The following is a 27838-nucleotide window of genomic DNA, read 5'->3' on the forward strand; positions in this document are numbered from 1 at the left end:
CCGAACCATGTCCATGGGCGGTGGCCAGAAAGGGGGAAGTTTGAGGGCTACTGTGTCCATCATTGGTTGGGTCCAGAAGGTTATCTTGGCCCGTCGGGGTCACCAATGTGGTGCTCTGAGGAGCTGAAGTAAATCACTGCCATGGTCGTTAACGACTGTTTTTATTCAAATTCTGCGTGCCCCTTTAAGGGCAGCTTGAGCTCAGTCACCTGGTGCATTGTGACATCATAATCGCTGCCCAGGGCATGCGCTGGAAGGGATGCTGGAGTCAAGAAGAAACCACCTGATGACACTATCTCCTAATGGCTGCCCTGCCACGTAGCAATACAAGCAGGGCCGGTTTGCCATTAGGCTGTGCGCCACCACAAAGGCAAGATAATAATATTAAGGGTATTAAAGTGAAATCTGATTAATTTAAAAATAATTTATTTGCAGATGATATTTTGATATACTTAACAGAACTTCAGAATTCTTTAAAATGGTTGGAGCAGTATGCAGAAATATCTGTTATAAAATTAATTGGGAAAAAAGTGAAATTATGCCATTGATTGAAGCAGATTATACTTCTTGTAAAAAATATTGCTAAATTTAAATGGTCAGACCAAATTAAATACTTAGGTATTAAAGTAGATAATAATTTTAATCACCTGTTTGAATTAAATTATTTGCCTTTATTTCCTAAAATTAAAAATGATTTGAATCGATGGATTTACCGATAACATTAATAGGTAAAGTTAATTCTATTAAGATGAATATTTTTCTAAGAATACAGTATTTTTTACAATCCATCCCTTGTAAAGTTCCTCAAAAATTTTTTAAAGGTTTTAATTCTGTTGTAAGGAAGTTTTTATGGAAAGATAAAATGGTAAGGATAGCTTTACAAAAATTAACTTGGAAATATGAATTAGGAGGTTTACAGCTTCTGAATTTTCAATATTATTATAAAGTGGCACAATTAAAATTTATTAATAGAATGTTTGATTTGGAAAAATCATTGGTATGGGCAAATATTGAATTAATTCAAATTGGTGAGAAGAAGATGGATCAATTTATTTACATAATTATAATTAGTCTATTTTGATACACTTAATGGAATTATGGAATATGATAAATGAAGCAATAGGTACAGAAGGGAAAATTTCATTTAGGACACCTTTATATCAGAATAAACTTTTTCCCTTTAAGCCTAATAATCAGTTTTTGAAATTATGGGATCAAAATGGAATTAAATTTGTACAAGATTTTTATGAAGTGGGTTATTTTATTTCTTTACAAAAAGAATGAAAAAAAATGAAGTATCATCAAATTATTTTTTTGTTATTATCAAGATAGAGCTTTATAATTGAATAATTTTGGGCATACTTTAAGGCTACCAAAACAATCTCAATTTGAAAATTTACTTACAGAATGAGGGAAGAAAAGATTGATATCTGAAATATATTTGTTATTACAGAATAAAATGCCTAAGTTAGATTTACAAAATCTAAGGTTAAAATGGGAAAAAAATTAAGTATTAGGGAAAATCAGAATGATTGGAGAAATTTATGTAAAGATAGTATGACTAAAATTGTTAATGTGAGATGTAGATTAGTTCATTATACATAAATTATATTTAACTCCTGAAAAATTAAAGAGATATAATTTAATTTCTTCAGATTTATGTTTTAGATGGCAAAAGTAAGTAGGTCCTTTTTTACATTCTATTTGGTTATGTGATTTAGTAAAAAAAAATTTGGATGCTTTTAGAAGGTATTTTTAAAGTTAAATTTCCATTGGATCCATCAGTATTTTTGTTAGGTAATGTTGGATTTGGAATTGAGACTAACTAGGTTTCAAATTGCATTTTTGAAATTAACATTGGCTGTAGCCAGAAAATGTTTAGCGATTACTTGGAAAAATGAGACTGATTTGAGTTTACACAGATGGCATATGGAACTGAGATCTTGTATCCCAGTGGAAGAAATAACGTATAATTTATGTGATAATTTTTTTTAATTGGAAAAATTGGAACTTTTATTTGGACTATATGGGTTTAAAATTCTGAATTCTCCGGGCATGCTGGAGTGGTGATACTCTAATCAATGGTAATTCATTATGTTAATGTGGTTTATATCTCCTTTCTTTCCTTTTCTTTCTTTTTCTTTGGGGTTTAGGTTAGTTGGTTAGGAGAGGTTTCGGGGGAAGGATATGATGGAAAAGGTGGGTGGGAAGGTTGGTATGGGAGGAGGGTGGGTAGGAGGGGGGTAGAGTGTTTTATATATACACCATGTTTTTTATTGATCATAAGTATTATTTGTTTTTCTGATTATATATCATGGTTTTAATACTTTAAATAAAATATTCGAAAAAAAAGTGCACCAGCACCTCTACTTCAGATGTCACGTGCATCCTTCAATAAGTACACCATTGAAAGCATCCTGTCAGGGTGCATTACTGCATGATGCAGCAACTGCTCTCCCCAAGATTGTAAGAAACTGAAGAGGATTGTGAATGTGGCTCAGGTTTCACACATAATCCCCCCCCCCACCGCCCTTCCAACTTTTACACTCTCTATAACTCCTGCTACCTTGGAAAAGACTCATTCCATCCTAGCCAAACCCTCTTCATGAACCTTCGGGAAGAAATTGATGAGTATGAGATCACACACCAGATTCAATTATAGTTTCTTTCCTACCACTATCAGACTTCTGAAGGAACCCCAAAATACCAAAATTATGTTGCCTTTGCTCCATACCAACTGAGCTCTCTTTGTAACTCTACACCTGTACTGTGCCTTTCTTGCTCCTCTCTATATGAGATGAGCAACGGGTCTGCTCTCTAAACAACCTATATCATTGTATGTAACAATAAAGTGGGACTTGAACTTGTTCTGTTCTCCACCAAGGTTGCAGCATGGCAGGTTGCTGACTGAGTGGAGGAAGTTCCAGAAATAGTTCATTAGTGTTTGCTTGTGGTTGCTTTTTAAAAAAGATAATTATTGTTGTGGAAAGGTCCAACAACATTTGAAATATGGTTCCTGGAACGAGTTTATTATGCCTTGTCCTAATTATTATCAGTTAGGGTTCAATTATTTATAACATTGTTTTGCATCCACAAAACTTTGGTTGGTGGCAAGTGAAAGTGAAAGTGCACTTTATCTTGCTTCAGAATGTCCAATGTTAGGTGCTCTGGGATTCCAAACCGTGCCACCCAAGTGTTTATTAGGGCTCTGGCTCTGAGATTTCCAACAGTGGGATTGCCTCTGACCACCTTGTGAGGCGGTACCATGCCCCCTGTGACACCGGCAGGGGTCCCACAATGTCAATGTGCAAATGACTGAACCTCCTCCATGCCAGCTCGAATGGCTGGGGGGGGGGTTGTGCTTTGATATTTGTGTGCACCTTTGACAACTGGCAATGTGTGTAGGCTTTAGCCCATTGACTGACCTGTTTGCAGAGGCCATGCCAAACAAACCATCTTGACGGTGGTCCTGAAGGCTGGGTGTGCCAGATTGTGGATCGCTTCAAACACTGGTCATCTCCATTCTGCTGGGACAATAGGGCAAGGCCTGTCAGTCAATATGCCACTCAGGAAGGTCTGGTTGCTGAGGTCAATGCGGTCGTCTTCTAGCTTGAGTCCTATCACTGCCATCCTGTATGTAGGGATGTTAGGGTCCATCTCCTGTGCTTGGGCCAGAATCTGTATCGCCTGGATTGTCGGCCGAGATAATGTGTCAGTCACCACATTGGTCTTTCAGGTGATATGCTCGATATCTGTGGTGCCTTTGCTGCCCGGCTGACCATGGGTCTGACGCCTTGTTAAAGGTAAAATTCAACAGCTTGTAATCTGTAAAGCCCTTGAATCATCTCCTCTCCAGAAAGTACCTAAAATATCAGACTGCTGGATACAATGACAGGATTTTGGGCGGTTAGAGCATCTGTCTGTGGATGCACCAGAAGCTTGGCATTAGCTAAAGTGTATTTGGCCTTCTGGAAAGCTTCTGATGTTTCTTCATCCCACTTGACCTCTCTCTTTTTCCCTGCCATGAGTGAGAATAATGGACACATACTGCTATGAAGGAGTTAGAAATTAATCATACCGGCAAAATCTTGGAGGCCCTTCACCATGTGTGGCTTGGTAAACCACCTGATGTCTCTACCTTTTCGGGCAGAGTTGTCGCCCCATGTCTATTCTGTGGCCTAAGAAGTCTATTGTCTCTCGCTGAACTGGAATTTGGCCAGGTTGATGGTCAGGCCAAATTCATCGAGACGGATGCATAGCTGCCTTATGTGGGCTGCATGCTCTTTGCAGTTGCGGCTGGCTATCAGGATGTCATCCAAGTAAATGAATGCAAACCTGAGATCTTGGCCCACAGCATCTATCAGCCTCTGCCGCATTTTTTGCCTGAAGGGCATCCTAAGAAACTCAAACAAACCAAATGGCATGATGAAGTCTATTTTAGCAATGTCCTCAAGGTGGATCGGGATCTGGTGATAGCCCCTGATGAGGTCAACCTTCAAAAATATCCATGCCTCCTGTAAGTTCACAGTAAAATCCTGTATGTGGGGCACAAGATACCTCTCCATTGTGGTGGCAATAATCTCCACATGGCCTCCATTCCCTGCTGCCTTCAGTACCATGTGCAGGGGGGATGCCCAGGTATTGTCGGACCACCGCATGATTCCTATCTCTTCATCTTTCTGAACTCTTCCTTTGTGAAATTGAGTTTCTCAGGGGTAAGGCAGTGTGCCCTGGCATGGATAGGGGGGCCCTTTTGAGGATGTGCTGCTGTACCCCATGTTTCGGTTCTGCTGAGGTAAACTGTGGCACCATAATGGAGGTGAATTCTGCCAGGATGCATGTGAACTCGTTGTCGGTGGTGGTGACAATATGTGTGTGTGTGTGTGTGTGTGTGTGTATGTGTGTGTGTGTGTGTGTGTGTGTGTGTGTGTGCGGGGAGGGGGTGGTGGTGGGTAGCTTGGCCTCCCCCAAGGAGAAGATTTGGAAAGTCTTAGCATTTACTAGCCAGTGGCCCCATGAGGTCCACTTATAGGCAGTGAACCTTGAGGAAGTCCACTCCCAGAAGTAGTTCTTGCACTGCTGCCAGGGTGAATATCTACGTGAGCTGGCTGTCCCTGAAGCAAAGTGGTATGGTGTGGGTGGAAAAAGTTCTTATATTGGAATTGTTCACTGCCTTTAGGTATGGGTGTCGTACGCTTGGGGTGGGGTGGGGGGGTAGGATGCTTATCTCAACCCCCATGTCAACTAGGAAACATCACCCTGACAGGGAGTCCCACATATGGAGGAGGCTGTCTCGATGGTTAGGGGAAACGACTGTAAATGTTTTTTGCCGATATCAATGATCTGGATGATAATATGGAAATTGGATGAGAAAGTTTGAAAATGACACAAAGGTTGGAGGTGTAATGGACAGTGAGGAAATCTTTCAAAGCTTTCAGCAGGATCTAGACCAGCTGGAAAACTAGGATGAATAATGGGAGATGGTGTGGTGAAGAAGGCATTTGGAATGTTGGCCTTCATAAATCGGAGTATTGAATTCAAGAGTAGGGAGGTTATGATGAAATTGTACAAGGCATTGGTGAGGCCAAATTTGGAGTACTGTGTACAGTTTTGGTCACCATATTATAAAAAAGATATAAACAAAATAGAGAGAGTGCAGAGAAGGTTCACGAGAATGTTGACAGGATTTGAAGGTTTGAGTTACAGGGAAAGGTTGTGCAGACTAGGGCTTTTTTCTCTGGAACGTAGAAGATTGAGGAGGGACTTGATAGAGGTGTTTAAGATTTTAAAAGGGACAGACAGAGTAAATGTGGAGTCAATTAAGAGTGGGGGAGATTCAAACTAGAGGGCATGGTTTAAGATTGAAGGGGGAAAATTATAAGGGGAACATGAGGGGAAATTTCTTTATGCAAAGGGTGGTAGGGATGTGGAATGAGCTTCCGGCAGACGTGGTTGAGGCGGGATCGTTGGTTACATTTAAGGAAAGACTGGATAGTTACATGGAGAGGAGAGGACTGGATGGGTATGGACCGGGTGCTGGTCAGTGGGACTAGGAGGGTGGGGATTTGTTACGGCATGGACTAGTAGGGCTGAACTGGCCTGTTCTGTGCTGTAAGTGGTTATATGGTTATATGAAATTTAATGCAGATGGGAGGCACAGTTGGCATAGTGCAACATCTTTCCAATGCCAGCGATCAGGTCCAAGGTTCGAATACTGTGCTGTCTGTAAGAAGTTTGTATGTTCTCCCCGCATCTTCGTGGGTTTTCCCCAGGGTCCTCTGGTTTCCTCCCAGTATTCGAAATATACTGGGGGGGGGGTAGGTAAATTGGGAGGCACTGACTTGTTGTCCAAAATGGTCTGTTACCGTGCTGTATGTCTAAATTAAAATAAATTTAACGTGTGAGGTGTTGCATTTTGGGAAGACAAACCAAGGTAGGACATATAGGGTAAATGGCTGAGCACTAAGGAGTTCAGTAGAATAGAGGGATCTGGGAATACAGATACATAATTCCATGAAAGTGACATCACGGGCAGGGAGGGTTTAAAGAGAGCTTTTGGCACATTGGCCTTTATACTGTAAATCAAAGTATTGAGTTGTAATGTTATGGTAAAGTTGTATTAGACATTGGTGAGGTGAAATTTGAATTATTGAGTGCACTTTTGGTCACCTAATTACAGGAAGGATATCAATAAGATTGAAAGAATACAAGAGATATTTACAAGGATGTTGTAAGAGCAAAGAACTGAGTTACAGGGAAAGATTATACAGGTTAGGAGTTTATTCGCATGAGCATAGAAGAACGAGGGGAGATTTGATAGCAGTTATTCAAAATTATGATGGGTATAAATGGAACAAATGCAAGCAGGTTTTTTCCACTGACGTGGTGGCAGTGTGGAATGAACTGGAGGCTGAATTGGTGAATACAGGCTTAATTTTGATATTAAGAAAAATTTGGACAGGGGAACATAGATGGGAGGAATATGGAAGGGTATGGTTCAGGTGCAGGTCAGTGGGAATAGGCTGAATAATAGTTTAGCATGGACTAGAAGCACCAGAAATGTTGCAGTGTTCTTTGTTGAGTTAAATAGACTCCATATATTTTTGGTTTGAACTTTTTGGAGGAGCTCAAAAGTTCCTTTTTGCAGGAATAGGAAACTCATATGTAGGAATGTCATGAAATTGCAATCATTTATATTTACTGGTTGTTTTTTCATCACTTGTTCTTGAATAATGAATGCAAACCTGAGATCCTGGCCCACATTGTTTAGTCAAGAACAAGTGATGGAAAAGACTGGAGGAAGTAAAGAAGAGAGAATTTCAGAAATATGTACTGGAAATGTTCTGTGCAGACAAGTCATGGGGGAGTATTCATCTATGACTGCGAGGAAGTAGATGTTCTTGCTCGTGGAAGGCAGGGGGCCCTTGAAGTTGATACTAAGCTGTTCAAAGGGCTAAGTGGCCTTGATGACGTGGGCCTGTGACGGGCAGAAGAAGCACAGTTTGCACTGCACAGACCCTGCATGCCTTGGTCATGGTCTGGACTTCTTGGACAGTTAAGAGGAGGTTTAGGGACTTAATGAAATGATACAGGCATGTGACAGCCAGGTGACAAAGGGTGTTGTACAGCGCCTACAGTTGGTTGGACTCCACAGTGGCGCAGGTCTGGGACAGGGCGTTGGGGGAGTCATTGAGCTTTCCCAGTCTGTACTGGATGTCGTAGCTGAACGTGGCCAGCTCGACTCTCCAGTGCAAGATCTTATTGGTGGTGCTGAACATGAAAGCCACTGCTGTTACAAGTCCAAAGGACCCCAAAACCAAGCAGCAATAGATATTCACCACGACAAGTAGTTACTTAAACAAAAGTTGTTTTTAATTATCTTTAAATATGAAAACAGAATCAAACTTTAACTTATCTCTATTAACTAACCCAACTTAACCCCCTTCTAATTCTAAGCGCATGTGTATGTAATGTTTGTGTAAATTTAAGAAAAGTTATTTGGTTCACAGTTCAATCTCACCTCATTCTTCCAAGTTCAATGGTTGCAGGCTATTCTTATACTGTGCACAGAATTTAACATGTATAAAGTTCACCAGGCTTTGGTGCTTGAAAGGTAAATGTTTACCACTCAGGAAGGTTCTTGTAGGTTTTCAGAGAGAGATGTGTTGTTTCAGGATTTCCACAACTGAGGTACCACCATTAGTCACCTCAATGTCTTGCTGATGAATCTTGCCCCATCAGGGTTCTCTAGATGATAACCTCTTTCTTTCAGGCTAGCACAGAGTTCCTTTCTGTTCCACATTCTGAGAGAAACATCAGGCAGATAGCACTTCCAGCCATCTGCTGCTCTGAAGCTTTTGTTTCAATTCCAACAAGCTTCTCCTGGCTTGTTACAGTTTTCTGTGTCACACACTGTCAAAGACTCCCTTCTGTATGTCTGTCTCTCTCCGTCTCTATCTGAGATTCAAACTCCCAGCAGCATGTCCTTCCCTCTCTCACTTGCAAAACCCCTGACCTTCTCCAGCAAACAATAGGAGTTAGTCTTCTTGTCACTGTTGTTTTAGGTAAACAATAACCTCTCAATGACCTCTGACTGAGCACTTTACAGGGAGGTCAAAACCTTGCAAAAAGGTCCAAAACAGACAACCTGGCTCTGGTTGTTCTTCCAAAACAATAGTCCATTCATTTCATGACATCATTTCAATTCGCACCTACTTGTGAAATGTGCATAGCATTCTCCATAGTTTCTGTAAAGTCACTGAAAATGAATTCTTCATTATTCCAAATAAGATCTGTTTTAAAGTATGTGTATGTAACCTACTCTAATTTTACCAATATATCTCCCAAAAACATCTTCAAATATTCCATCACACTCTGCATTGGTTGATGAGGAGGATGAATCTCCTGCCTTCCATGATCCCTGGGCCTCCTTTTCAATGGTTGAGTGCCCACGCTCGGAACTGTGGAGGGTCCTGGAGAAGAAGACCACGAATTTTCCTCCTTGGTTGAGGTTGGCTGTGAGGGCAACATTAGAGGCATCACACTCCACCTGGAATGGAGTGTCCTCATCCACGGCATGCATCGTGGCATTGGTAATGTCCTGCCAGATGTGAATAAAAGCTGCTTGCGCCTGGGGGTGGAGGGGAAAGGTTGTGGCTTGTCCCAGTGGGTGGACATTGTCTGAGAAAAAAGAGACCCACTGGGAGTAATAGGAGATAAGCCCAAGGCACCTGCAGAGGGCCTTGAGTGTGTGGAGGAGGGGCAGTTCCATTAGTGGATGGATGCATTCAGGGTCAGGACCAATGATACCATGTTCCATGATGTACCCTAGGACAGCGAGGCGGGTGGTGATGAACATGTACTTCTCTTTGTTGCAAGTGTGGTTCAGCTCCTTGGCCGTCTGGAGAAATCTCTCCAAGTTGTCATCGTGGTCCTGCTGGTCATGGCCACAGATGGTGACATTGTCCAACTACGGGAAGGTCGCTCTCAAGTTGTGTCAGTCTACCATGCAGTCTATCTCCCGCTAAAAGACAGAAACCCCATTAGTGACCCAAATGGGACCCACAGAACTGGTAGAGGTGCCCGTCTGCCTTGAAGGTGGTATATGGTTTATCCCGAGCGTGGATAGGGAGCTGATGGTAGGTTGACTTTAGGTCCATTGTTGAGAAGACCTTATGTTGGGCTATCTCATTGACCACGTTGGCTATTCGGGGTAGGCGTTCAGTTGGGTGTATCGGTTTATGGTCTGGCTATAATCGATGACCATCTTTGGTTTGCTACGCCATTTTAGCACCAGGACTTGGGCTCTCCAGGGGCTGGTGCTGGGCTCTATGATACCTTCCGTCAGAAGCCGCCTCATTTCTTCCTTAATGAAGGTCCTGTCTGCCATGCAATAGCACTTGTTCTTGGCAGTTTTGGGCTTGCAGTCTGATGTAAGGTAGTTAAAGAGATATGGATGGATTACCTGTAGCATGGAGAGGCAGCAGGTGGACTGGGGGAAGTGGCTGGCCTCTGTGCTGTGGAGTGTGAGTGGGGGGTAGGAGGCCGCTGAAGGTGAGGGTGAGCTTTGGAGATGGCACTGGAAGTCCAGCCCTAAGAGGACTGGGGCACAGAGCTTGGGAATGACCAGGAGACTGAACCCTTGGTATATTGCTCCCCCCACTATCAATTCCAATTCCACTGAGCAGTGCCCGAGGGCCATGATGGAGTGGTCCTGGGCAGTGAAGCCAATGGAAATGTTCGTGGGATAGATTTTGAGCTTTACTGTCCAGGCCACATTTGAAGGCACGAAGCTCTCAGTACTACCGCTATTGGACAGGCATTTTTTTACTTTCCCATTGACACTGATGTTCAACATTGTGTGCCTGAGTTCATGGGGAACGTCCCTTTTTAAGGTGGTGGATGCCAAGACCATCTTGGGGTCAGAACCGCTGCTCCATGATGGATTTGGCAATAGCAGACAGCAGCTTCCTTCTGGGGCATGGGGTACATCGGGTATGCACCCATGTTGACCACATCGTTTTGTCAATGTGGTGCGCATATTGCAGCAGTTGGGGCTCAGCTGGCCCAAGATTGTAGTGCCGAATGGATGCATGTGGAGTTGGTGTGGTCGGGTGACCTGACTGGCAGTGAAGCCGGAGACGATGTCATCCGAGTGGGCAGAAGTGATGCCTTCGGTGCGGGCGGAAGTCATCTGGAGGAAGATGGCGGTGCCCGGGGTGAGCACACTGCAGTGGTGTGGGTTGGTGTCCGGGCAGGAAATAACGTTGGCAGTGAGGGCAGAAGTGGTTGGGCGAGTAATGGCGTTGCCAGGTCTTCAGATGTGGTGGTGTTTGAGAGGGCTCACAGCTGCTCAGGAACAGCCGCAGTGCTCCCAATGGGCCTGGAAAGGCTCATCTTGGCAAAGTGGCATGTTTGTCGGGATCTTGTACATGCTCTCCAGGACGGCAATCCCAGGTTCATAGTCCGTGAAGTCCTTGATGGCTTGGAAAGCTCATGAGCCCAGCTTTGTGCGGAGCACCATGAGCTGTTTCTAGTTGGTGTTGATCACCTCAGCCTGTGTTAGGATGATGGCTCAATTGCGTATTTCCAGATCTCGAAGCATGCCTGGGCATTCAGGTGTCAGGGACTCCAGGCTCCCATCATCAGAAACTTCTCCATGGTCTCTCTTTAAATTTTTACTGGAATAAATTGTGGTGTACTGAGGTAGCAGCAAGCAAGCACAAAACTCAAAAGACTGTACAACAGGCTTTATTCCAGTAAAAGTCTGAACACCAGTTCAAGCCTCATGGCTCCCTGTGTGACTGGCTCAGGAGGGGCTTGCTCAGGTTTATATTCAGGTTGGCTGATTGACATCCGGCCAGGTGGAGTCAGTCCCTTAGGTGATTTTCCTGCAGGTACAGAGATTGCCCCCTGCAGTAGGTTTATGGTTGTATCACCACACTATTAAAGCAGGGAAGTCATGATGCAGCTGTATAAAACTTTGGAGTATCATGTGCAGTTCTGGTCAATTACAGGAAGGAAGAGGAGGTTTTGGTGAGAGTTGAACTGTGCCATGTTCTATGTTAATGTAAACATGGGTAAGAATAGTTCCTCATGAATCTGGTGAGTTATCTGATCTTTGGCCTCCTATCCTATTTTATATTGTCTATTTGTATTTTAAATTCAGGAGCACATAGAAGTACTTTAACAATGTGCCTTTTTACTAAAATAATTCATTAATCATTTGGTTACAGATACTTTTTCTGTTCTTAGAATTTATAAAACATAGTTCATCAACATCTTTCAGTAAATACAGTAAAATGTTCTCATCTGCAAAGACTTTGTTAGACACTGCTTAATGCAAATTGATATCCAGCATCATTTTCTCACTCCACAATGGTATTACTGGACATTTCTAAATGAGTTAATCCCACAATATAACCCCATGTGTCTTCGGTTTCCCTGCACCCTTCAAAAACATTTGGGGATGGTAGATTAATTGGTGTATTTGGGGGGGGGGGAACGGGCTTGTGGGCTGGAAGGGCCTGTTACTGTGCTACACATGTAAATTTAAAAGAAAAAAGATTGCTTCTATTCTTGCTTAAATGAATACAATTCCCATGCAGGCATATTTACTTTTTTCCTGTTTTTGCTTATAGGAGTAAAATGGTCACATTTAAATACTTAATTGCCACAATGTTTTCTGGAAAATTACGAATGACAGTAACTGTCATAAACCCTGGACCTACATGGAAGACTAATTTGTTGAAGCATATCATCTCAGTTAACATCTGAGAATTCTTCAATTTATCCAGGGTTTCTAGTCATTTCTGAAAATACCAGAGTTCTTCAAGGTACATCCTGTTATCGCTCCCTTTTTAATGTCTCATTTTTCAGATATAAAACCAGGCAGAAAGGTTCCTTGGTGACTGTGCTCTGTCTGCTTTTTTTTTTAATAAGCAACATATTAAGAGCTATTCATGAAGGATTCCAAACAGAAAGGGAGGAGATCCAGAACATAGAATACTACAAACATAGTATAGGCTCTTTGGTCCTCGATGTTGTGCTGACCCATAATATAAAAAATACTACTAAACCCTCCCTTCCCCATAATCCTCTATTTTTTCTCCATCCACGTGCCTGTCTAAGTGTCTCTTAAATGCCCCTGGTGTTTCAGCCTCCACCACCATCCCTGGCAAAGCATTCCAGACACCCACAACTCTCTGCATAAAAAACGATGTCTCCCCTAAACTTCCCTAAACTTTGTACACACGTCCTCTGGTGTTTGCTGATCCTGCCCTAGGAAACAGATGCTGGCTGTCCATCCTTTCTATGCCGCTCATAATCTTGTAGACTTCTATTAAATCTCCTTTCATTCTTCTATGTTCCAAAGAGAAATGTCCCAGCTCTGCCAACCTTGCCTCATAAGCCTTATTTTCCAATCCAGGCAACATCCTGGTAAATCTCCTCTGCACCCTCTCCACAGCTTCCACATCCTTCCTATAATGAGGTGAATAATCTGCAGAAATACGGGAAAAAGTGTGTGTTTTTATTTCCTATTTAATAATTTTCTATATGCCTCAAATATATTTAAAAAGTAGCCATCATAATTATTTCAGGTATAATAATTCTGCAGTCATATAATTTTACATTCCAAATAGACAAATGTACTGGATTGGTGGAACAGAACAGAACAGAGAGAGAGAGAGAGAGAGAGAGAGAGAGAGAGAGAGAGAGAGAGAGAGAGAGAGAGAGAGAGAGAGAGAGAGAGAGAGAGAGAGAGAGAGAGAGAGAGAGAGAGAGAGAGAGAGAGAGAGAGAGAGAGAGAGAGAGAGAGAGAGAGAGAGAGAGAGAGAGAGAGAGAGCTGCCAACATTTCCATATTACATGAAGTATTTCAAATTAAAAGAGAAACTGATCTGTCTGCACAATATAAATTGAAGCAATAATTCTGATATAATTTCTGAACCTGGGAATCTGACCTACCCGTAAAGACAAATTACTTTTAGACTGTAATTGTACCTGAATCACCCAAACTACGATTCTGCAGTCCACTAACACACTTCCATGTCACCACAAAGTTCATAAATAAATAAAAACAACGTTGAATCATCCCTACAGGAAGAAACTCCTAAACCCAAATGGAAATTTTCTTAGCAAGACAAAATAAACCCTGCCCTTATCCAGTTCCTTTTCCTTTATGGTGTTGCCATTCAAGTTCATCAAACACTCCCAAACATGCAGTTTATTGGTGGCCAATGAAATATTTTACAAAAAAAGACAAATTGTATATAAGATTCCCAATTTATTATTAGCTGAGTCCTTGCAGAAGAAAAGAAGTCAAATTTTTTTGTAATTAGGATTTCTAGTGTTTCTCAATAATTTCTTGCTCAAGTGACTATGGGAACTCTGGGAATTTCACAATGGGCCTTTAAAGATATTACATAAATGGGGTGCAGATTTGGTGAGGTTAGGGCAGATGTTTACTGATAAGCTGAACATTTTTTATTGCAGTCTTTGCCAAGAATTGCATGAACGTGGAATTTACTTTAATAGAATTTTTAAAATTTAATTAGATAATTGAAGCAGCCTTAAAAGGAAATGAGAAAACAACTGATGGTTCTGAGTCTTACTTTGAGAAATAGATTTTAATTTTCTGCCTGTCAGCCATTTCCTCCTGTGACAATCTCTGTACTTTACCTGTTTAAGGGTCTATATTTTACTGTTTTGGCCTTCAGGATCATTGAAACTGTTATCTTTGCAATTGCATTTTGTGATCCTTTAAATTTTCTTTTCAGAGAGGCTGAAGTTTTCTTTCCCTTAATGGGTATGCAAACTATGTCATGTTTATTGGAAACAGTCAATATTCAGGCCCTTCAGCTAATCCATTCACATGATATTGTGGCTGGGTCATTGGATGAATGAAGTTTCAGATAATGCCATTTGAAATTCCTAGGCTGTTTCACTTTTTGTAGTTTTGCCAAGTGTTTGGTCATTCAACTTGCCAAATTGCATTGACTTCTGAAGTATTGTGCTTCAGAGGGTGAGTTAGCTTTTGATTTTTCGGTTCTAATTTTCATTTTTGTGGTGTTTATTTCTTGATGGAGAAGGCAGACTTGTCAAAATTGTTGGGAACAAGAGGTATTCTTGTATCAGATCCTCTCCTCAAAGCATGGTTCTAATATGGAGTTTGGTAAGTACATTTTTCTTTCACTTCTCTGCAAAGAGTAATCCATAAAAAGGAAATTGCATTGCAGTTTCTTTTCAACTCAATCAAAAATAGTTTTAATTTAAAATGGAATGTGATTGTAATCATCACCCTATTGTATCATGCCATTTTGGAAATTTAACCTGTCATTTCTGGTCATGATGTACCCTTGCTTGTTAAATTTGCTTCTAGGACAGAAAAGCGCACACACTGACTCTCAATTCTAATGTCTTAAGCACATTTATAGTGCAAACTAGAAGATGTTGGTTTTATTTAGCAGTCACAAACAGGATCTCCATTATGTAGCAACAGCAATGAAAGGGTCAATAACAGTTAATCTTCACTTAGCAGACCTTTCAGCAGGTTGGATGGTTGAGCTGAAAACTATCCCTCATCACCACAGACATTCTAATGTGCAGAGCTGATCTCTGCTATATTAAGAATGGATATTTTGCAAGTGAATTCAAATGTGAAATATGTTCAAGAAATAATTCACATTATGCCAGAAAAGCTGGGCAAGCTACCAATCACATTTACAACACCAAAATCATGTAATGAGGATAATGTTAGTATTAGAATATAATTAGGATAATGTCAGTGGACTGAAAAATCCATCAAGCAAAATTAATGGTACAATGATGTAGAGAGAAAAAGATAAGAATCATAACAACATGGTGCTTGGGGGAAAAGTAACTGAACCAGAGCATGTCCTCTCCGATGTCAACATCCCCAGTCCTAGTTGTACTTAGTCGACTACATTGATTAAGCCATATTATTTTCATGCCTGGTTTGGAAGCTGTACCACCTCAGACTGCAAGACCCTGCAGAGGATAGTGAAGTCAGCGGAAAAGATCTCTGGGGGCTCCCTTCCTACCATGAAGGACATCTACAACATTTGATGCAGGTGAAAGGCAATAAATATTGTGAAGGACTCCACACACCCCTCACGTAAGCTGTTCTCCCTTCTGCCATCTGGTAGGAGGTACCGTAGCATTTGTGCCCTTACGTCCAGATTGGGCAACAGTTTTTTTTCCCCCAAGCCATCAGACTTCTAAATTCCCAGAACATATGTGGATAGGGTACCGTGGACTTATACTGTATAAGGCAATGTGTTTAACTTCTTTTCCAACTTATATTTATGTAAATATGCTCCATGGTCCTGAAGAAACACTATCTTGCCTTTACTGTGCAAGCATTGTGTGAACGATAAATAAAGGTGACATGACTTGACACCAGATTCCAGAATCAGATACTCAATTTTGAGTTCTGTCACAGGATTATATTGACAAGTGAACAAAGGAAAAGAAAGATTAATGTGTTCAAAGCCACGGTGAGACAGTGCAACATCTCCACTGATCTCTTGGAATCTATGGATTGTGACTGCTCAAAGTAGGGAAGGACCATTTAGAATCTCAAAGGCATGCATGAGTGGTAGCAAGTACATATCACCGCACAAACCACCTACCCTCTTACCTGCCCCATCTATGGGAGAGTCTGTGGTTTCCACATCAGCCTCATTAGCCACATTGGAACCCACAAAACCAGAGTAGGGATTGCCCAAGAAGAAGCTACAGTTGTCAACTGAAGGGAACTGATACGAATGGCTTCAAAGCCTGGAACATGTGGAGAGTTTTCTTTAATGAAGTAAGTGCACATCAATAGATGTATCCTTTCCTGTTTAACTCCAGTTATTGACATCGTCTTAAAGTATGACACTAATTTTTATTAAACTTTATTGGAAGAACATGGGCGATTTGGTGTTGCCTCCCACATTTGACTAGTTTAGTGCTGTCAAGGGAAAACCAAGATTCTGGGAAGTGCTACTGTTCTGAGAAATGACAATCTCATAGAAATTAACTCCCCTCTTCCTGAATTTATCTGGTTTTATGATTCTGTTTCCACTGCTTGACTGTTTTTGTTCATTAGATCTGAATATTACTGCTGAAGACTATTACTTACTCACCCTTATTTCTCGTTGAATTGTGATTTGCTAGGTTATTTAGGAGTTGAATATTGTGGCATGGATACACATGCAAGGACTGAAAGATATACATAAGTGAACCAGGTGGGATTTTTGCTGGTCTCATGAACATCATTACAGGCAAGGGGTTCTATTATTAACTAACCTTTAACTGCTCATCTCTTAACCATCAGTGGTGCATTTGATGCTTCCAGACAGGCAGAGGAATGAATTGGTGCACAGTGTTTCATGGAAGATGTTCTGCCTCGTATTGCAAAGATGATTTGCTGATTCATGTAATGGTGAATGAACCTCCCTGGTGTGGCTGTGAGTTGTTGGCATGAGGCACATTTCAGTTGCAACATGTATTTGAAACTGTGCTCAGAGCCTGTACTTTGTTGTATTGTTCTGGTTTGGTTCAGGATCAGTACTCCAGCTCAATGATCTCTGCTCTTGTATTGCTGCAAATGAAGGCAGTGGGCTGAGAAGGGGAAACATTTTGATATGTGGACTTTATTCTCAGCCAGCTGGGCTCACTGTTCCTCCTTGTCTTTTCTGATACCCACCTGGAAAGTTAGCCTAGAGGTTCCATACATTGGCTGCTATCTCTCATTTGTTTATGTCAGTTCCTGGCATCATCATATCTTGCTAATGGTTGGCCTTGTTGCAAAGGTCCAGAAAGTTGTAATCAAATGGCCAGTTCATTCCACAGAATGTTCAATAGTATGTGGTTGTTATTCATTGGATGAGCATTGAAAATCCGCCACTTACAAATTTGCTTTGGTTATGAATGCGTTCTGCCAGTCTTAGCACACACCATGACCTAAAAGTTGTTCCACTGGTCCTTCAACTAAATGTTTTGGTCTTCTTTAATTGTTGTGTTTCCCTTGCAAGTGTCAAATTGCAAAGTGCATTAGTTGTGTATTTTTGTACTGTAAAACTACACAGGGTTTCAAGGAAAGACATGAAGTGCTGCAGACACTGTGATTGAAGTAAAAACACAATGCTGGAGAAACTCAGCAGGTCAAACAGTGTACTTTTATATAGCAAAGATAAAGATACATAAACAACGTTTTGGGCGAGAGCCCTTCCTCAAGGTATGAGTGATACCTTGAGGATGGGCTCAAGACTGAAATGAGATCATGAAAGAATCTGTGCAACTTCCACTTTTCCTTTCATGAATGGAGTTTACAATGTGAAAGTGAAAACTATAATTATGCAAATAAATGTGCCAGATAAGAGTAGATTGTCTTAGTTTCAAAACCAGGGAATTCTGAATACATTCCTTGGCTGAAAATGTTTTAAAATTAGTGTTGCATGAGTGTTTTGTTTACGATTGCAATATTTGTCAAGGGTTACAAATAGATAGTGAACAACCATGTCATACTTTCAAGAGTAAAATATTTCAAGAGTTACCATATATTTATAGTTCAGAAGGCCAGAGTGGAAGGATTTCTGAATTCTTAGAGGGCAAGTTCTGAAAAAAGTTAACAAGGGGGAGACTATGAAGAGATTTAAATGGAAGGCTGAGAAATGCAAAATCAAAAGGTTTTTGAACAGTAAATCTCAATGATCTGAGATCATAAAGGTAAAATGTGAAAGAAATATTATAAAAGTTGAAATATGGATATCCATGTTTTGGTAAGTTCTGGTAGGCAGAGGGTGCTAGTTCTGAAAGAAGTGGAATAATTGATTTTGAAAGTTACAAAGGCCTTGGATGGATGATTTTGTTTCAGCAACATATTGGCAGAAACTGGTTGGAAATTGATGAGCGTGGAAATAATTAGAATGATCAGCAGCTCAGCTCAGAGTTTGGTATGATTGTATGATTAGCTAGAACAGCGGTTCTCAACCTTTTTCTTTCCACTCACATATCACTTTAAGTGTTTCCTATGCCATAAGGTGCCCTGTGATTTGTAAAGGATTGCTTAAGGTAGTATGTGGATGGAAAGAAAATGGTCGAAAGCCACTGTTTTCATCGTACCTCATTGACTCGTTATGTGTATGGTTTCGTAACTCCAAAGGAAATGGGCCAATGACAATTTTTCTCAAGCAAAATATTTCAATAACAATTGGGTCTAGAGCAGTGGTTCTCAACCTTCCCTTCCCACTCACATCCCACCTTAAGCAATCCCTTACTAATCACAGAGCACCTATGGCATAGGGATTACTTAAAGTGGTATGTGAGTGGAAAGAAAAAGGTTGAAGACCACTAAGTTAAAATCTTTTTCAACCTGAGGAAATGGGATTGGTGGCAAGGAAAGGAGCATGTGGTCGATCCTTTTGTCTTCCTCATATTTAATTTGAGGAAACATTGATTCATTCAGGACTGAAAGTCAGACAGAAAATTTGACTAGACTGAGATATTGGAGGGATCGAGAGAAGTCAATAGCATATCAATATATATATTGTACCTTTGGGAATTAGCAAGGGAGAGAAAAATTATTTCAGTCACAATTTTATTTTATCCATTTTATCCTTTAAGCTATTTTTCCCTATTTAGCTTTGGAATGTGGATTTAATTGCATGACATTTTTCTTCCTGAAGTGTCTTAAAAAGTAGTTGAACACATTGCACTGAATAGCAAGTTTGTCTTTTAACACACAAAAGTGCTGGAGAAACTCAACAGGTCATCCAGCGTTCTTTATGGCAAAGATACATAACCAATGTTTGGGTCCTGAGCCCTTTGTCAGGGTATGAGCAAAAATCAGACAGGCACCTCAATAAAATGCCAGGGAGTGGGGGAAGAGCATGGGAAGGAGCAGACACCAACAGGCAAAAGGATTTGGGTGGGAGGGCAGAAAAGAAACAGAGATGGGAAGGGACTGGGGAGAGACTGGAGAAGTTGATGCTAATGACATCTTGTTTTGTGAGAGCCCAGATGGAATATTAGGTGTTGTTCCTCCAATATGCAGGTGGCCTTTGTTTGGCAGTGCATGAGGCCATGGACAAATGCGTTTGTGTGGGAGTGGGGCGCAGAATTGAAATGGTTGGCCACTGAGAGTTTCCTGCTATTTCAGTGGACAGAGTGAAGATGCTTAATGAAACAATCCCCCAATCTGCAACGTCTTTCCAAAGTAGAGGAGGCCACAATGGGAGCACCGGATGCAGCAGATGACCCCTTCAGATTCATGAAGAGAGTGCTTTCATCCCTAAATGAACATTGACTTCTCCAGTTTCTGTTTTCCCCTCTCCTTCTATCTCTCTCTTTTCCTTCTTTTGTTTGACCTTCTCCCTGCTCTTCAACCTCTCCTTTTCCATTGCCTTATCTTTCTTTGTTTTATTTAAATTGCTTACATTTTCCTTTTGCCTTTTGATCTTTCTATCTTACCCAGTTGTCTAATTCATTCTGCACAATTTAATTTGAGTTAATTTGGCCTATTCTTCTTGAGAGCTTGCTGTATCCAATCTTTAGAAATTGGAAAGTTTCCTGGAATATGCAAATATTTGACATTGAAAACCTTGCAGTCAAAATTAGCAATGCATTTCTGAATGTCAGTTTAGAATTAAGTAAAAGTATCACATATTCATTGATAACCTTCAAACTATGAACAGAATAACTTTTAATCACTATATAATCACTATTGAAAAACTATCAATAACATTAATTTAAAAAAGTATTTCAAAGCAGATTTATAAGAATTTGTCTCACTGTAAGCCTCATTCTGATCATATTTAGTTGTGATCAGTGCAGCTGGCTGGATACAATCCTCCTGTGTTTTACACTGTGATTTGGCTTGAGATGAGATATGCTTTGACATAACTATTATTCATTATATGCTCTGGATTTAATTTTTAAAGGAGAAATTTATGGCAGGTTGCATTGTTTGTTTATAATGACCTGTTTTGATTGCAACTTGAAGCACATCCAATGGAAGGAACCAACTATAAACATCTAATCAATTCCTGCAGCTGAGACAGTGATTTTATAATAACCAAAGCATGATCAAGCTCAAGATCTTCAATATATATCAAGCAACACATTGGAAACAAAATGGCACTAGATTTTGTAGGTTTGTATAATCCCCAGAAAAGAGAATGGCTTTCTACAGGCATCTAATCCACTGTAGTGCCTGGTTCAATGTAGTGTTTCATCAGATCTGAAAATATCAAAAAGGCTCTTCAACCAATCAGATTGAAGATTATTCACTGCGACTCACTTAGCTAGAAATTTTGTGTCTGCTGTCTCATTTTAATTTAGTACCATACTGTAGTTGCTTTTTTTCCCCATTGCCTTTCTTTACAAAGTACTTGTTCAGATGCAGCAAGTAAGAATTTGGAGCATATATACACTGGCCACAATAAACTTATTATCTGCCTTTATCCAAATTGGCCAATTGGTGATACCAGATCTGTAGAAAAAAACAAGTTAGTTGTGAATTTCCTACTCACTGCTGCATGTACAATGTGGAACTCCAATCAATAATTTGGTCTCCTGACTGCAGAGTTGAAGTGAATTAAAGCAACCTGTGTCACAAATTCATGGAAAAAACACACAAGTCCCCCATGATCTCTTGATTTCTATTTCCCAATCAGCTTCCTGCAGATCTGAGCTTTTCAAATCCAACTGCCAGAGTCACCTGACTCCAATTGCCAGATAATTTCCCTGCTGAAGTCTGCTACAATAGCCCCTTACAAGATTGCAAGGGCACTAGTGTGGTCACAAGCATCAATAATGAGAAAAAGGTAGCATTACTGATCTATAATATCAAGAATCCCTTCAGATATTGAAATTTTGAATATCAGAGGTAAACTGTGATATGTAATCCAAGTGATAGACTTCATGTGGGGAGAACAAGTCTGGCATGGAACAAACAGCATATGTCAAAGGCTTGTGATTGGTATAGATGGTGAATGTGTGGCCCTCAAGTAGATGGCAAAAATATTTGACATCAAGGTAAATAGCCAGCAGTTCACAACCAAATGTGATATACTTAGTCTCAGCAGTTTAGAGTAGCTTGGAGAAAAAGGCAAGTAGTTTTCAGGCACTATCTACGAGCTGTTGAATGGTTCCATCTACTCCGACATCTGATGCATTGACAATAAGACATAATAGAATGTCGTGTGGAGGATGAACCAATGTAGTTGCCCCAGGCAGGTCGCTCTTAGCACAGTGGAAGGCTGAAAGCTCCACTTCGTTGAGTGCGATGGACTGATTTTCTTAGTCCTATTCTTCAGCAGGTCCGTGAGTGGATGGAATAGGTCAGCACAGTGTGGAATGAACCATCTCTAAAAATTGATCAGACCAAGAAACTCCCTCAGCTTCATGAGCGATGAAGGATTGGAAAAATCATGGGTGACCTTCGCCTTGTCGATCTGAGGGCAAATCCCGTGTTTGTTAACCATATGGCTCATTAAGGTGAGTGATGGTACTCCAAACTGACACTTGGCTGGGCTGAAAAATATGCCATACTCATGTAAATGCTTGAAAAGCAGATGGAGATGAATTTAGTTTTCATCATCTGTCTAGCTGTCTGCTAGCAGGTCATCTATGTAAACATAGACAAAAGGAAAATCATGAACCATATCATCCAACAGCCTCTGAAATGTCTGTGCCACATTTCATAAACCAAACGGCATACGTACCCAGTCAAAAATCTTAAAGGAGTCGGGATGGCTGTCTTGAGTATGTCAACAGGCTCCATTTCGATTTGATGGTATGCCCGAATCAAATCAATCATGGGAAAAATGCATCAACCACTAAGAGATGATAAAAAAAATCCTGGAGGTGTGGGATGGGCTACTGATCAGGCACTGTCTGGGCATTCAGGGCACAGTAGTCTCCACATGGATGCCTATCTCTCATGTAGACAGTAGAATGAAGTAGAACAGTAAATGATCGTGAAATGGCAGATAACTTCGGCATCATCAATGTAGAAAAAAAAATAGCTGTGAATTTCCTACTCTGTTGCATGTACAGTGTGGAACTCTGGTCGATAGTTCCATCTCCAGACTGCTGAGTTGAAGTGAATTAAAACAATCTGTGCCACAGTTCATGAAAAAAAGAACAAGTCCCCTGGATCATTTGATTTCTATTGCCCAATCAGCTTCCTGCTGATCTGAGCTTTACAAATCCAACTGCCGGAGTCACCTGACTCCAATTTCCAGTTACAGCCTTCAGATAAATTCCCTGCTGAAGTCTGCTACATATCCATTACAATGTAGTTGATTATTAATTGCTCTCCAAAATCATCTTGCATGCTACTGCAAACAAAAGGAATAAAAGGTCTGCTCAACATCGATAGTGACAAAGGTACTTCTAGCACAGGAAACACTGCACTTACATTAAAAGAATTGTTCCATAAATTAATCAAAGCAGTTAAAAAAGGTTAACAATCCAGTAACAGCACACAACCAGAGCTTTCAGCCAGCATCCCAATTCCAACATTATCTTTGGTTTTGGAATCCAACTATCTCCACTAACGTACGTGATGTGTTCAATGTGCCTGTAGCCAACAATATCTGACAATGTGGAAAGTTGCTTAGATGTATTCTGTCCACAAAAATAAGAACAAATTTAATCTGCTGAATTAATTTGCTCTCATTGATCAGTAAAATTATGGAAACTGGTGTTAACAATGCTACCATAAGCAGTTGCTCACCAATAACCTATTCAGAGATCCCTAGTTTGTGTTTTCCCTGGAACTGTTGGCTGTATATCTTAATGCAACACTAGTGCAAACATGAACTGAATTAGACCATAAAACCATAAGACATAGGAGCAGAAATAGGCTATTCAGCCCATTGAATCCACTCAACCACACTGCCCAGCTTTCTCCCCATAACCTTTGGTGCCCTGGCTAATCAAGAACTTCAGTCTCTCCATTCAATACACCCATTGATGGCCTCCACCTTTGCCTGTGGCAACAAATTCCTCAGATTTACCACCCTCTGGCTAAAGAAATTCCTCCGCATCTCCCTTCTAAGTGAATGCCCTTCAGTTCTGAAGTTTGCCATCTTGTCCTAGACTCTCTCACCATGGAAAACAACCTTTCTATATCTGCTTTGTCCATGCCTGTCAACATTCAAATGTTTCAATTAGATTCTGCTCTCTCCCCACCCCAACCCGATTCTCCTGAATTCCAATGAGTACAGGCCAAGAACTCTGAAACATCCTCATGTGGTACCCTTTCATTTCCAGAATCATCTTTGTGAACTCCTCTGAACCTTCTTCAACATCTGCACATCCGTTCTTAAATGAGAAACCAAAAACCGCTTACAGTACTCCAAATGAGATCTCCCTAGTGTCTTATAAAGCCTCAACATCACATCCTGCTCTTATATTCTGTACCTCTTGAAATAAATGCCAGCACTGCATTTGCCATCTTCACCACTGACTCAAATTGCAAATTTACCTTCAGGTTATCCTCCATGAGGACTCTCAGATCCCTTTGGATTTGGGTATCTTAAGTTTTCTCCCCATTTAGAAAATAATCGGTCTGTTTATTTTATTTTAATTTTTGAATATTTCATTTTGACAATTTTCAATCAACATGCAGTCAAAACCTCAATATCCATGATACTGACAAAATACCACCAATATCGAACCACATATCGATATTAAAGAAAGGGAAGAAAAAGAAGAGCTACTGTTGGTCCTAGCTTGTAGCAGTGTCGCCAATGTAACCAACATGTGCCTCGTTGGGGGGAGCCGGGACTGTGCCCATACACAACCCACGGACTCTAGGACCTGCTGTACTGCACCTCCTGTTGACAGACACCGAGGATTCTATTGAGCTGAAAGCCCTTTTTAGGACTTTAGCTGTTCTGTGTGCATAAATAAACAAGGCCATGTGGGGAAAAAATTGTTAAATAAAGCAGAGTTCATTTGGGGCAAATAAACAGTTTGTCCTTGGTTTATTGCCACATTTAACATTGTTGCTTTTTTTAAACTTACTGAATGAGGGTGCAGAGCCTTGGAGCACATTTCAAGCAAATGGATGGGGGTGTATGCGCAGCTCTTCGTTCTCACTCCAACTCCTATGATGTACTGATGGCCCATCAGCGTACCACAGAAGACAGCAGCGAGCATCCATTTCAAAAAGGTGCCGCTTGTGAAGAATGTGCTCAGAGGGCACGATCGCTTCCCATGCACCCCCCTAGCTATGCTACTGCTTGTCTCCCATTATCATTTCTCCAGTGTTATTTTCTGATGGTCCTATATTTACTCTCACATCTCATTTACTCTTTATATACTTGAAGATGCTTTTTGTAATCCACTTTGATATTATTTGCTTGCCTATTTTCCCTCATGAATTTTTTATTTACCTTCTGCAAGTTTTTAAAAACTTCCCAATCCTCTATCTTCCCTCTAATTTTTGCTTCCTTGTTTGCTCTCTCTTTTGCTTTTACATTGGCTTGGGCTTCCTTTATCAGTCACAGTTTTGCGACAATTTTCCATTTCAATATTTCGTTTATATTGTATGTATTTATTATGCACCTCCCTCATTTCTTGCAAAAACTCCATCCAATGATGCTGTGCCATCCACGATATGTGACCACTTCAAAGCCAGTTCCTCTCTCAATTGAAATGCTGAGACATCTGACTAGTTTCTCCTTGTTAAATCTCAATTGAGCTCCATCATAGTGTGATCACTGATCCTTCATAGTTCCTTTACCCTAGGTTCTCTAATTGTCTCTGGTGCATTACACAACACCCACTCCAGTACAGCCAATCCCCTAATGGACTCATCAACAACTGCTCTAAAAAGCCATCTTGTCAGCATTCTACAAATTTTCCCTCTTGAGATGCAGTCCCAACCTAATTTTCCCAGTCTACTTGCATGTTAAAATCCCCCATGACTACCATAACATTGTGCATTGACATGCCTTTTCTATTTGCTGTTGTAATTTGCTGTTTGGAGGTCTGTACATAACTGCCAACAGTGTGCTTTTACCCTTGCCATTTCTAAACTCAACCCACAATGGATCTATATCATCTAATTATTTAATGTTATTCCTTACCAATAGAACCACGATACCCCCTCTGCTCACCTGACTTTCTTTATGCTGCACTGTGTTTCCTTGGACATTAAGTTTCCAATAACATCCATCCTTTACTGTCACCCTGAGATGGCCACATCATACCTGCCAATCTGTAGTTGAACTACAGAGTCATCCAAGCTATTTTTTATGTTGTGTGCATTTAAATATAAAAACTTTAGCCATGTATTTGCTACTTTTCTGACACTATGTCAATCCCTATAGCTGCAATTTTGCCCTATCTTCCTGTCCTTTCACACAAACCCCCTCCCAGTGGTCCCGACTTATGTCCCAACCACCTCTTCCTTTGCCCTTTCAGTTTGGTTCCCACTCCACTGCAAATCTAGTTTAAACCCCATTTCCCACCACCCACTCCCAACTCCCAACAGCATTAGCAAACCTCCCTGCCAGAAAACATTGGCTCCTCTCCAGTTCAGGTGCAACCCATCTCACTTGTATAAGTCTCCCCTTCCTCAGAAAATGTTACAATGATCCAAGAACTTGAACCCTGTCCCCTGCACCATTTCCTCAGTGTTGTGTTTGGAAAGTATCAAGTCCTGTGGGTTCACAGAGAAATGAGTCTGGACACAATGTTATAATCAAAGGTAACTTTATTGAACTCACAGGAAACAAAACAGAGGAAGATGGCAAACAATACTTAATTACTCTACTACTAAATAATTAAATAGACATTCACTTTCGACCCAGGTTGGACTCTGATACCAGTGGCTGCCTTTCTTCTACAAAATATGAGACAAAAACTATAATGGTGCAAGCAGGCACATTGAGCACAAGGGACTCCAATTCTGGTGGCTGCTTATCCTACCACACTCCAATGTAACTGCATCACTGCCTAGTGGGGGAACGCAAGTCCCTGCAGCAGATAGTAAAGACTGCTGAGAGGATTGTTGGGGTCTCCCCCCCCCCTGCCATAATGGACATATATAATGGCCATTGTTTGTGGAAAGCCATAAACATTGTAAAGGACTCCACGCACCTGTCCCGCAATCAGTTCTCCCTCCTGCCATCCGGAAAGAGATACCGAAGCATTTAGAACCTCATGCTCAGAATGCAAAACAATTTTTTTTCCTCCCAAGCCATGGGACTTCTGAACTCTGGGGAAACAGGGCTAGCATATGTAACATGATATTTATGTGCTATTTATAAAAAAGTTTCAGATGTAATTTAGCCATATAAATAATTTGCTCCATGGTCCAGAGAAATGCTATTTCATTTTCACTATACATAGCAGTGGTTATAGCATGAAAAACAAATAAGCAGATCTTGACCTGACTCTCCCACACATGTATACACTTCACAGACAGGGACTTTCAAATACACTCATTATTCCCTGTACCAACAGAGGTGTGGCTCTCTGCAAACACTGATCTACTGAAGCACTATGAGTCAACTCAGTGCAGTACACACCTTACCCACAACACCTCCAGTGATGTCCACAGTAGTGATCTGGCATGGAGAGATGTCCGGGGCTTGGACCAAGATGCAGAGAGAGAGAGAGAGAGAGAGAGAAACGTGGTGTGCATTGATGTTTTATACTGCTCTGAGCTGGGCATCTGGCCAGTGATGACACTGAACCATTTAAATGAGCCAACAGTACACTCAGCCCCTCATTTGTCTGCACTATCTTCCTGTTTTGACCTTCCCAGCTCATGGTACCGGGAGTAATCCAGAGAATATCACCTTAGAGGTCCTACTGTTCAGCCTCTTTCCTAACTCTCTGAACTTACTTTACAGGACTTTGCAGAGATGTGATTGACTGCTCTGATTATCAAGGCAGTATTTGACTGACTACAGCAACAATGAGCCTTGGTAAAATTGAAGATTTTGGAAATAAAGAGTGAAGTTCACTGTCTGTCAACATATCCTGTCTCAGACACCATGACAGGAATAATGTCTTCAGCTCCACCGGGAGCTGTCCTCCATTCTGAGGAAAGATGTGGTGATGTTCATGTCCTCAAATATAGAATAATCTGTGGCTCCATGGAGAACATTCAGACATTGGCTTCTTTGTTAGTCCTCTTCATTCTTAAAGGTAGTAACTACAAATACTAGAACTAGAGCTGAAAAAGAAAGGCTGGAGCATATTTGATTTAACCAGTAAGTTCACAGTTGATTTATATGTAGTTCTAAAACATTATAGAAGTCTGTTACTCTGGGATTTGGCAGAGCCCATTTCATTAAAATAAA

The 27838-nt window shown here is 40.9% G+C and overlaps 1 long non-coding RNA gene across 1 annotated transcript; it reads left to right on the top strand.

The window, feature by feature from the left end:
• The first annotated feature begins 279 nt into the window (after positions 1-279).
• LOC138757635 (uncharacterized) lies at positions 280-27838 on the top strand. The gene is made up of 4 exons (XR_011353774.1): positions 280-370; positions 14591-14673; positions 21827-22007; positions 27386-27838. It is a non-coding gene; the product is annotated as an uncharacterized lncRNA (long non-coding RNA).

Source organism: Narcine bancroftii, chromosome 3 (genome assembly GCF_036971445.1).
Source record: "Narcine bancroftii isolate sNarBan1 chromosome 3, sNarBan1.hap1, whole genome shotgun sequence".
Taxonomy (NCBI): domain Eukaryota; kingdom Metazoa; phylum Chordata; class Chondrichthyes; order Torpediniformes; family Narcinidae; genus Narcine; species Narcine bancroftii.